Source organism: Vigna angularis, chromosome 2 (assembly GCF_016808095.1).
Source record: "Vigna angularis cultivar LongXiaoDou No.4 chromosome 2, ASM1680809v1, whole genome shotgun sequence".
Lineage (NCBI taxonomy): Eukaryota > Viridiplantae > Streptophyta > Magnoliopsida > Fabales > Fabaceae > Vigna > Vigna angularis.
In genome coordinates, this window is record NC_068971.1 from 37,978,664 (window position 1) to 37,988,484 (window position 9,821).

The 9,821-nt window shown below is 27.2% G+C and overlaps 1 long non-coding RNA gene across 1 annotated transcript; it reads right to left on the reverse strand.

Annotated features, from left to right (window-relative positions):
- Positions 1-919: 919 nt before the first annotated feature.
- LOC128195511 (uncharacterized) lies at positions 920-6,309 on the reverse strand. The gene is made up of 4 exons (XR_008247136.1): positions 6,183-6,309; positions 2,986-3,052; positions 2,787-2,878; positions 920-1,198 (listed from the first exon to the last, which is right to left on the reverse strand). It is a non-coding gene; the product is annotated as an uncharacterized LOC128195511 (long non-coding RNA).
- Positions 6,310-9,821: the final 3,512 nt, after the last annotated feature.

Below are 9,821 nucleotides of genomic sequence, written 5' to 3' on the forward strand. Positions count from 1 at the left end.
ACGCATGTATTATATATATATATATATATATATATATATATATAATATTAGTCCAACTTTATTAATTGGTTCCGTATAAGCTTTGTGTATTATCTTCCATCTATACCGTTACACGATAAATAACAATAAATGAATAAATATGTCGAGTTTGTGAATAATTCATAATTATTGAACATTAATTACTGATACTCTGTTATTTAAAGATTTATTTCTCCATCTAAGAATCAGTTTGTAAATGAAAAATATTAAGATCAAAGTTATAGTACGATGATGATTTAGTATTTGAATTCTAGCATAAATCCTAATAATTCTACATGTTTGCCATATAAGCTTTCCCATCAAATACATATTTTAATATAAAGAACTACAATAAAAACATTTTTTATTTTATTTGAATGACCAGATTCTTATTTTTTTAAAATTAGATAAACCTATTTTTATCATTTTTTATTTAAAATCCAAAAAAAAATAATGCTTTTTTATTGAGATAAATTTTTGTTATATATGTTTAGAGTATAAATAAAATTTTAAATCTTTTTATAATATAAAAAGTTAAACCATTTACATATTTTTGTTTGTTTAAAAAGTAAATTAGGCTTAATTTTACATTTAATTTCGATGTGTTTATTTTATATAAATAGGGCTTAAAGCCCAAATTGAAAAATCCTCGGCAGTGAAATCAGCCCATCTCATGGAATTGTGTCCAATACGGTCTAATAGAGTACACCCAAACTTTGATCCAGGTGTCCAGTGAAATTTAAATGAATTAAATTTAGAGTGTGTACGTAAAATTTAATATTTTGATTCAAGAATTTTGAATGAATGAAGTTAAAACAAATTAGTAAATTCAATATGTGACTAATGTAACATCCCAAAAATACAGTTTAAAACTATATAATAGAATAATAACATTCAATAATAATTTAGATCAGTCTTACACTAAGGAGAACGTACGGTTATGGCCGAACGGCCTTATCAAGTAGTGTGAGAAAATTCAACTATACAAGGGTACACTTCTGACCGAACGGTTTATAAAAGCCAAATACCGGACGGTCATACAAATCAAAAGGGGAAGGTGATCGAACGACCACCTCACTATAAAACTAAACTACTGACCGAACGTCCTACTGTTCGGTCTTAACTTCAACCTCAACTAGGTTTTCTTCCTCCAGCGCCTCTTTCAGCAACTCGTCTCCTTCTACTCACATAATGATAAAGACGAACGTACAAAACAAGACAAGACAGGAAACACAGGGTAAGCTTATGTAATTTAATTCATGTATAAACATACATTTCACACAATCAAACAAACAAGATAATTCAACATACGTTTCATACAAAGCCTAATACTAGACTGACTGTCCGGATTGTATGAAATCTGTGTAGCTACAACGTTCGTGCACCCGGGTGATGTAGTAACTAGGATACCCTCAACAGCTGCCACCCGAGGATGACCTACCCTCCTCTACGTGAGGACGAGTACTCACGGAACATCAGGATGAACCGCCAGCTTAGCATGCCCACATTCATACTTTACCAATTTCAATATTCAATCATGAGTCATTCCTCCCCGGAACGCTCGTCCATAATCCAAAACATTTCATCCATATCATATTCTCTTCATCTTTCATTAATAATCATCTCACTTAAACCTTTCGCACAAAGATCCGTAAGGATACCAATTACCGAACGTTCAACTTTCACCTTTAAATAGATCGAACACTTGGAGTGTGACCGAGAGGTCTCCCGTTCCAGAACAGACTAAGGCTGGGAGGTTTACTATCAGGTTGAGAAGGAAACCGAGTGCAATAGATATAGCAAGAAATGAATGGAGCGAACGTTAATTACAAAGTGAGCCAATTAAATGAACTGACTCTTAAGAGTTCCAACCGAACACCAAAAAGACCATGCCAAGTACTAAGACTCTAGGCCGGAACCAATCGATAGAGACACTTCAAGACATTCCAAGAATAATACTTAGAAGAATTCACATGAAGAAACCGAACGCTTATGAATACTTAGCTTATTTGAATTTACATCAAGAAATCCGAATGTCAGTCAATGACCGAACACGGTAGAGAGGGAAACTATTGAATTTGGACGAACGCTATTTTCATCAAGATATATTATAGGAAAGAGAATAAGCGCTTGGTGTAAGACCGAACACTACTCAGTACGAGCGCTTGGTGTAAGACCGAACACTACTAAACTTATATTAGAAAGCTTGATAAATATAATAAGACACTATTGACGTATTGTTTAAGAATAAACGAAAATATACAAATACATATATATATATATATATATATATATATATATATATATATATATATATATATATATATATATATATATATACACACTTAAGTTTATAACCGAACGCCAAGAACCAACTATGCTTGACCGAACGCTCATGCATAGTATTTCGAAACAAAGACGCTCGTCCTCAACTAGGATTCTTCCTAAATGAAAGAATCCAATTCTAACCAAGTTTACTAGAAAAACCGAACGGTCAATGACCGTTCAGTTACGAACGTATACTCTTATAGTGGAAATTCATACTTCGAAATTATTTATCTGAATTAAATTTCTCAACATATATATTCATAATTTCATATATTCATATCATAGTCAATTTTCATACTTCATACAATCCATATCATAGAAATTTCATATATTTCATACATCAGAACATAGGACAATCATATTTCATTTTCAATCATCAAATCAACGAACGTTCATGCAGCACAACAACATACAAATTAAATTAGATAAGCTTCCCTTACCTCTGAGCGTGAACGAACGTTCCTAGAGGCAGAATTAAGGTTTGTCTGACTAAAATTCCTTCTACCCTCAACGCTCAACAGTTCTTCAAAAACTAACCAAACAGAAAACCAACAATGGCTCAGACGAGATGAAATCATGCAACCAGAATTTGGTTTGCATGTACCAGATAACGAACGACTAAGGACAAGAAGAACTTACCAGTTCAGAACTCGAAACCTATCGGTTCAAACTGAAGCCCTTGACGCCAGAAGTGCTTCTACGGTGCCTGAATGATGATCGGAGAAGAGAAAGGGTTAGATTTGGTAGAGAGAAGGGAGAGTTTTTAGAGAGAAGAAGGAGAAATAAAAATTTCAGAGTTTGGAGAAGAAGGTTGCATGCAGAGAGTGTGACGTGAATTTTTAGAAAATCAGTTTTGCTTCCCATGTCAAAACGAACGTCGGCTCATCTGCCAACACCTGCCTTCCATATCTGATTTTCGGATCCTCGTCGTTTGACACCTGACGTCCGTTCAGAGGGGCTTTTGGGTGTGTTTTTAATGATTCTGACAACTAATTTTAAATAGAAAATGATATTTAAAAATTTTAATTTGTAATTTTTTTCTGTACTTTTGTTGAGAAACCTTCTTATAAATAACTTTGACTGGCTACGCATACACTACTTTAATTTAATTAAATATCTATTAATATAAGATAATTCATAATGAAATAAAATATATTTTTCCCAACCATATGGCTCAAAATCCAAACAAAATGGTAATAAATTAACCTCATCTAATACAACAATGAAAGACAAATAATCTATTAAAATTGAAGGAAATAGAATATATCTATAAATTATTTATTGCATACTATAAATATTAAAAAGAGAAGTTCCATTTAAAGAATAAGTACATGCAAACTCCATTGCCAAGTGTTCCATAAAAACTCTAGATTGTGCTTCTGCATAACAAAAGGATACCATTAAAAGTTATTTGAATTAAACTTAGAATTCAAATATGAGTGATTAATTTTAGTTTGATTTCATTTTTGTGATTTTTATTACTTGTTAAATACTTTTTACGAAAATAAAATTGTTATTAAATATTTTATAATAAAAAGTTGTGAATCTAGAGATCTACGATATGATTTTTTTTTCTAGTTATTCATATGATCATAAATTTAACTTTATTGTATATTAATAAATAAATAACATTATCTTATAATTAAAAGTTATTATATAAATTTATGATTATATTTTATTAAGTATAAAAATATTATAATTGAAAAAATACCATAAACAACATTAAAGAGATACTTTCCATTGCTAATTAATTTTAAACGCATAATATAGTATTTAAGTATAAGAAGTGGTTATATTCACTTTTTTCTTTACTTTAAAATCTGAGTCTTGTTCAGTTGAGAAAAAAAAATGGATTTTAATAATTTTTTGTTTGTTTTGATTGATCTGTGGTTATATTTTAGTCATTTTAAACGAGTTAAATGTATATATTAATGTATATAACCATTATCATTAATTTAATTTAATTATTATTTTTAAAATATATAACAACGAAGTTACTCTTGTTCACTATTATAATCATGCTCGATTAGTCCTACAAGCATATAAGTGAGCATATATATAAACAAATTCTCAAAAAATATTTATAAAATGTTGTAATAATTATCTTGTTTTAATATTTCATATTTTTTTTCTGCACCTCATAAATAAACCCTTGACACAAAAAATTAACATCATCATCAAATAAATATGTAAAATTAAATCTTTTATGAACAAGAAAAATAAAAAGTATAAGGTAACAAAAGACTACATCAATTAATTAATGCTGAATGACACCAAGAAAACTCACTTACGAATTAAAGTATGAAGTAAAAGAATAACAAAAATAAAAAAAATAAAAGAATTATGTTTGAATTATATATTAAAATATGAATTTTGTTTTTTTCGAATAATGCAAGGACAGCCCACTCCGTTCGTCGTGAACCTACAGAAACTACAAAGACTATAAATTGTGTAGAAACGACTTAAACAAGTCAATAAAATAAAATACAAAATTCACTTCGCATTTTTCTTACAAACTCACATGCCGATCTACTTCTGTGTATGTATTCAGAAAAAAAAATTATAAACCCTAAGATATGTAATCAATTATCTTACTTATTTCTAATACTCTCTTTAACATTCATCATATATGCATACAATATTCCATTCTTTCCTTTTTTTTTCAGATTCCATAGGGATCTTAAAATAACCATTATTCATTTTTAAAATTAATCAAATGTATAATATGATATCCATGTTTTAAATTAAAATAATCGTTAAAAGTATTGTAGTGGTAAAATTATTAAGACATATAACAGTGGATTTAAATCTCCACGTAATGTTAAAAATGTGTTAAGCTAAATTATAATATTTTTTTTATAATTTTTATATCATAAAACCTCCACTACATATCATGTGATTTATTTCCCAAAATTTTATAGTTTCTTTTAGAGTTTATTTTAAAATATTTGAGGTATATATTGAATGGAAACTTAACTTATTTTGTTTAAAAAAATATGTTAAATTTATTAAAATAAATTAATATAGTTTGGAAATTATATGGAAAAAAATTATATTTGTGAGAACCTCAAATTATATCTCTTTCTCTTTCAGAAAGTCTCTTCTTTTCTTTAGTTCTATTTTCTCCAAAAATCCTCTTTTCTATCATAAATTTTATATTCAATTCTAATCCTTTTGAAGATTCACCACCACTAGAGTAATGTACACGAAAAAATCTTATATCTTTTTTAAAATGTCATCTAACATTTTGTAAGGGGTCATATAACGGAAATGCAAATACAATTATGTACTTATGTTTTGATTGGTCAAGGTTTATCATAACATTCATAAGATATCAATAGGAAAACTTTTATTGAAAGCTAGCTGTGCTAGTACATGGTAATAAGATTCTAACAATGAAGATAAAGCTCCATACATAAACCTCCATCTTCTACGACAATTGTGGAATTGTTTTATTTGGAATCATAGTCCTTATTTCTTATAAACTTTGCTTCTATTAACTAATTCAAATTAATAGGATATTTGAGCTGTTTAGTAGTTGGATTGAAGAGCCCCCAAAATTTTTCAAATGCTTGATTCGGCTTCAGATTTTCATCAAACATGGCAAACACGTATGTTTCAATAGGTTTACCAAGCCAAAGTGTTCCTCAACCAGTTTTTAACAAATTTTCTTATTTACAGATTTAAAACAACAACATATAATATTAACACCGAAATTCAATATAGATAGATATACAGTAAGCATTAACAATATTCACACAGAATTTCAAGACATGAATAGTAATAAAACAATACTAAATCAGAATATAAAAGCTTAGAAAGGTTAGCTCCTCTACCTCTATTCCAAACTTCTCTTGCTCCGAATTTGTTTTCCCCGAAAACCCTCTAAAGGCTCTACTCTTCTTGCAACTAAAGATTTCTTCCTAACTCTTTCTTCTCTATTTCTCAAGGTTTCTCACTTGATTCTTCCTCTCTTTGTGCAAAATAGCCTCCCCTCTCATGGCTATTTATAGTCCAAAAATTTTACCATTCATCAATTTTTTAATATTATTTATTATGTTAATATTATTTTATTATATTAATTTCTTAATCACCACTTACATAATGGATTCCTCAATAATGCCTTCAAATGTGAATGCTTTCTCCATTATCAATATTTTAAATTTTATTTTACTTTTTCGTTTTTTTTAAAAGGTAGAACAGAGTTTGAACCCATCACCAAAATTTTCTACCAATTAAGCTACCAAAATTTCTTATTTAACTTTCCACATTTTATTTTATAAACTTATTATATTTTCCATTCACAAAGAAATATATTTTTACTAGTAATAAAATTGTAAATATTTTTCATGGATCTTACAAAGACCAATTTTTGGGACACTTGTCCACAAAATAAATATGATAATAAAATAAACAATTTGTATTAATATATATATATATATTTAAATAATATTATTTTATGAAATAAAAGTAATATATAATTTTTTAAATTTAATTTTATTAATGACCAAATAATTATAATGAGAAAGATAAAATTAAAAAGGAAAAACTGTTATAAAAAAGTTAATTTTTTAAATTTAAGTCAATCTTTAATAACTTATTAAATGTTTAATTAATTAGAAGTTATAAAAGAATAAATTAAGAATAAAAAAAATAATATAGGTAAATTAGTTTTAAAATAAAATAAATATAAAAGTTAAAATAACTTTTATACATATCTGATAAACAAATAAAATAACTATGACAATAAAATAATACAAATAAAAAAATTAAAAGTGTCAAATAATTAAATAATTAATTTTTGAAACATTTATTGATAAGTTAAAGATTAATAATAAACTAAAATTTTAATATTTTTATATTATAATAATAGATTATAATGAGTAATATAGATCTGAAAAAAAAAAGACTTGACTTGGTTGAGAATTTGTCACATATGTTGTGAATCGCAGTGAGGGGTCAAGAACTGCAGCCACTAATTAATGCTTCCATTTTAGTGTTCAAAACAATTAATAAGGTTGTCATCTTGCGAGGTAGTTTCCTTGAATGCAGGGAAACATGCACCTTAGAAAACTAAATTTGTACTTATGTTTTTTATTCGTCATGGTCTTTTGTAATTATTAACAGCATAACATGGAAAAACATTATATATATATATATATATATATATATATATATATATATATATATATATATATATATATATATATATATATATATATATATATATATAACTGTCTGGAATGGTAAACAAATTTACAATTGGATTGAGTTAAAGAAAAATACTAATCAATGTGCAAGTAGCACAAGTGGTGGTCACAAAATATTTCAAAATTTTAGTATCATAATACTTTTAATATAAACTCTTTAAATTTAAACAATATGATTTTTTTAGAATAAGTTCATGACTAAAAGTAATATAATAGGAATTGGTAATTAGCCTAGAGATTTTTTTAGAAGTATTTCATATTTTATCCGATGTAGGACTTTGTTTTATACAAGATGTTGTGTAGGTTTAATATAAACACATATCCATATGTCACCCCATTAATAAGAGATCCACTTTGGATTAAACCCTCACGAATTTGGTTTTGGTATCGCTCCAAAATGCCTCTTACTAAGGGATGTATCTTATGTGTATATAAACCCATGTGTATTTCATATTTTATCCGATGTGGGACTTTGTTTGTACCTAATAGTAGAGATGACACAAAAAATGTTAGAGTAAAAGAGATGAAAGAAAAAATGGTTGAGATGAATGAGAAAAGTGAATAAGGATTTGAGGACTTTTTTGTTTTTTTAATTTTGAGAATAAAATTATTGAAATACATTGAGCCTTAAACTTAAAATCCATCGTAGAAAAACCCACACATATATATATATATATATATTCAAAGTTAAGATATCAAAATAAGAAAATAACTAAAAACTATAAAATTTATTTATTGGTAATTCAACTTTTTTTACTGTTATCTTACAAAAATTTGATCTCATCTCAAATACAATCATCATTAAAAAAACATATAAGAGTGAATTTATGTACCTAAAATTAGAGATCGATTTAAATATTAATTTAAGAATCAATTTTTTAATAGCTAAAATTTTGATAACTAACTATATAAATTAATTTAAAGTCTAAAATTTATAAATTAATTATAATATTTTATTCACAATATAGACCATTTTAAATATCAATAATTTTATTTATAACATTTTCGAGGAAGACGTGAGTGACAAACTCTGATGTAAATTTACATTGGACTTGGTTTTGTACAACGTAAATTTTGGAATTTTTAAAAAGAAAAACATTTGTCTTTGGCTTAAACTAACATTTAAAAATATAAAATGAAAGTTTAAATCACTAACCAAAATTAATAACCCTAAATCACAATCTAATTGGATAGAAATTTCTTCCACGTAAAACCACTAAGAGATGATGAAAGAAGAATTCAAACACCTTTTGGATCAATGCAAAGGAGAAACAAGTTCACTCTTATTAGAAAAGACATTTATGTATGACGTTTTAGAATATAAATGTCAAGATTTGTGTTGGATATAAGAACCTAGGGTGTCTCTCTCGGAAAGGTTGCTCTTATTACAACATTACTCACTGTGCATTTTTTACATCAAATCCATAACAATTATCCTTAGTGAAACTGGAGAATATGTTTTCTTTGTAAATTTTCAAGCTGTAATATGAGTGATCTTTGATAACACTTAAATAGTAGAAGAAATTTTTTGATTGAAATCACGAAAACATCCTGCTTATGTGTGATACCTAGAACCGTGTGGACGCACTGAAATGTACATGTTGAATTATTTTGACATATATGTTCTAAGACAATCTTGGTTCATAATTACGAAACTGTGACTATATAATAAACCGTATTAAAAAATTGTAAACTACATATTTTGCATTAGAGTAGAAACAACTATGACAACAATGTCATAAAAAGATTAACTTTGTCTTTAAAATGAAGCTAGAAGACCAAAAACATTATCAATCATTGCCATAGTATTCGAGTACAAAGTCTCAATAATGCTAATAAAACCTAATCAACATGCAATATTTAACCACCAAATTTGAAAAACGGTCATATAACTGTAGTTAATGTTACAAAATATATGAAAAGAAAAGAAAACATAAATTTTCAGTTCTGAGATTGGGTTCTACTTGTTTCAAAGAGTTAAAACCTCATAATCCTCAAGAACTAATTTTTTCATAAACGATCACATAAAGATGAAAGAAAAATAGGATTATATCTTGTTGCATCACCTTACAACTTTATATTTTACAATTTATATATAACAAAACATGTTCTGTTACTAACATCGAAAGAGTGAACACTCTTCTACCAGGCTGAGCTTCCTTTTCCTCTCTATGCTTCTAAGGTCTGTGCCTCCCTCAACCATCGCATCTCCATGCTTTGTTCTTTAGCGATGCATGGTTAAAATTTTCTTAAGAATCCTAATAC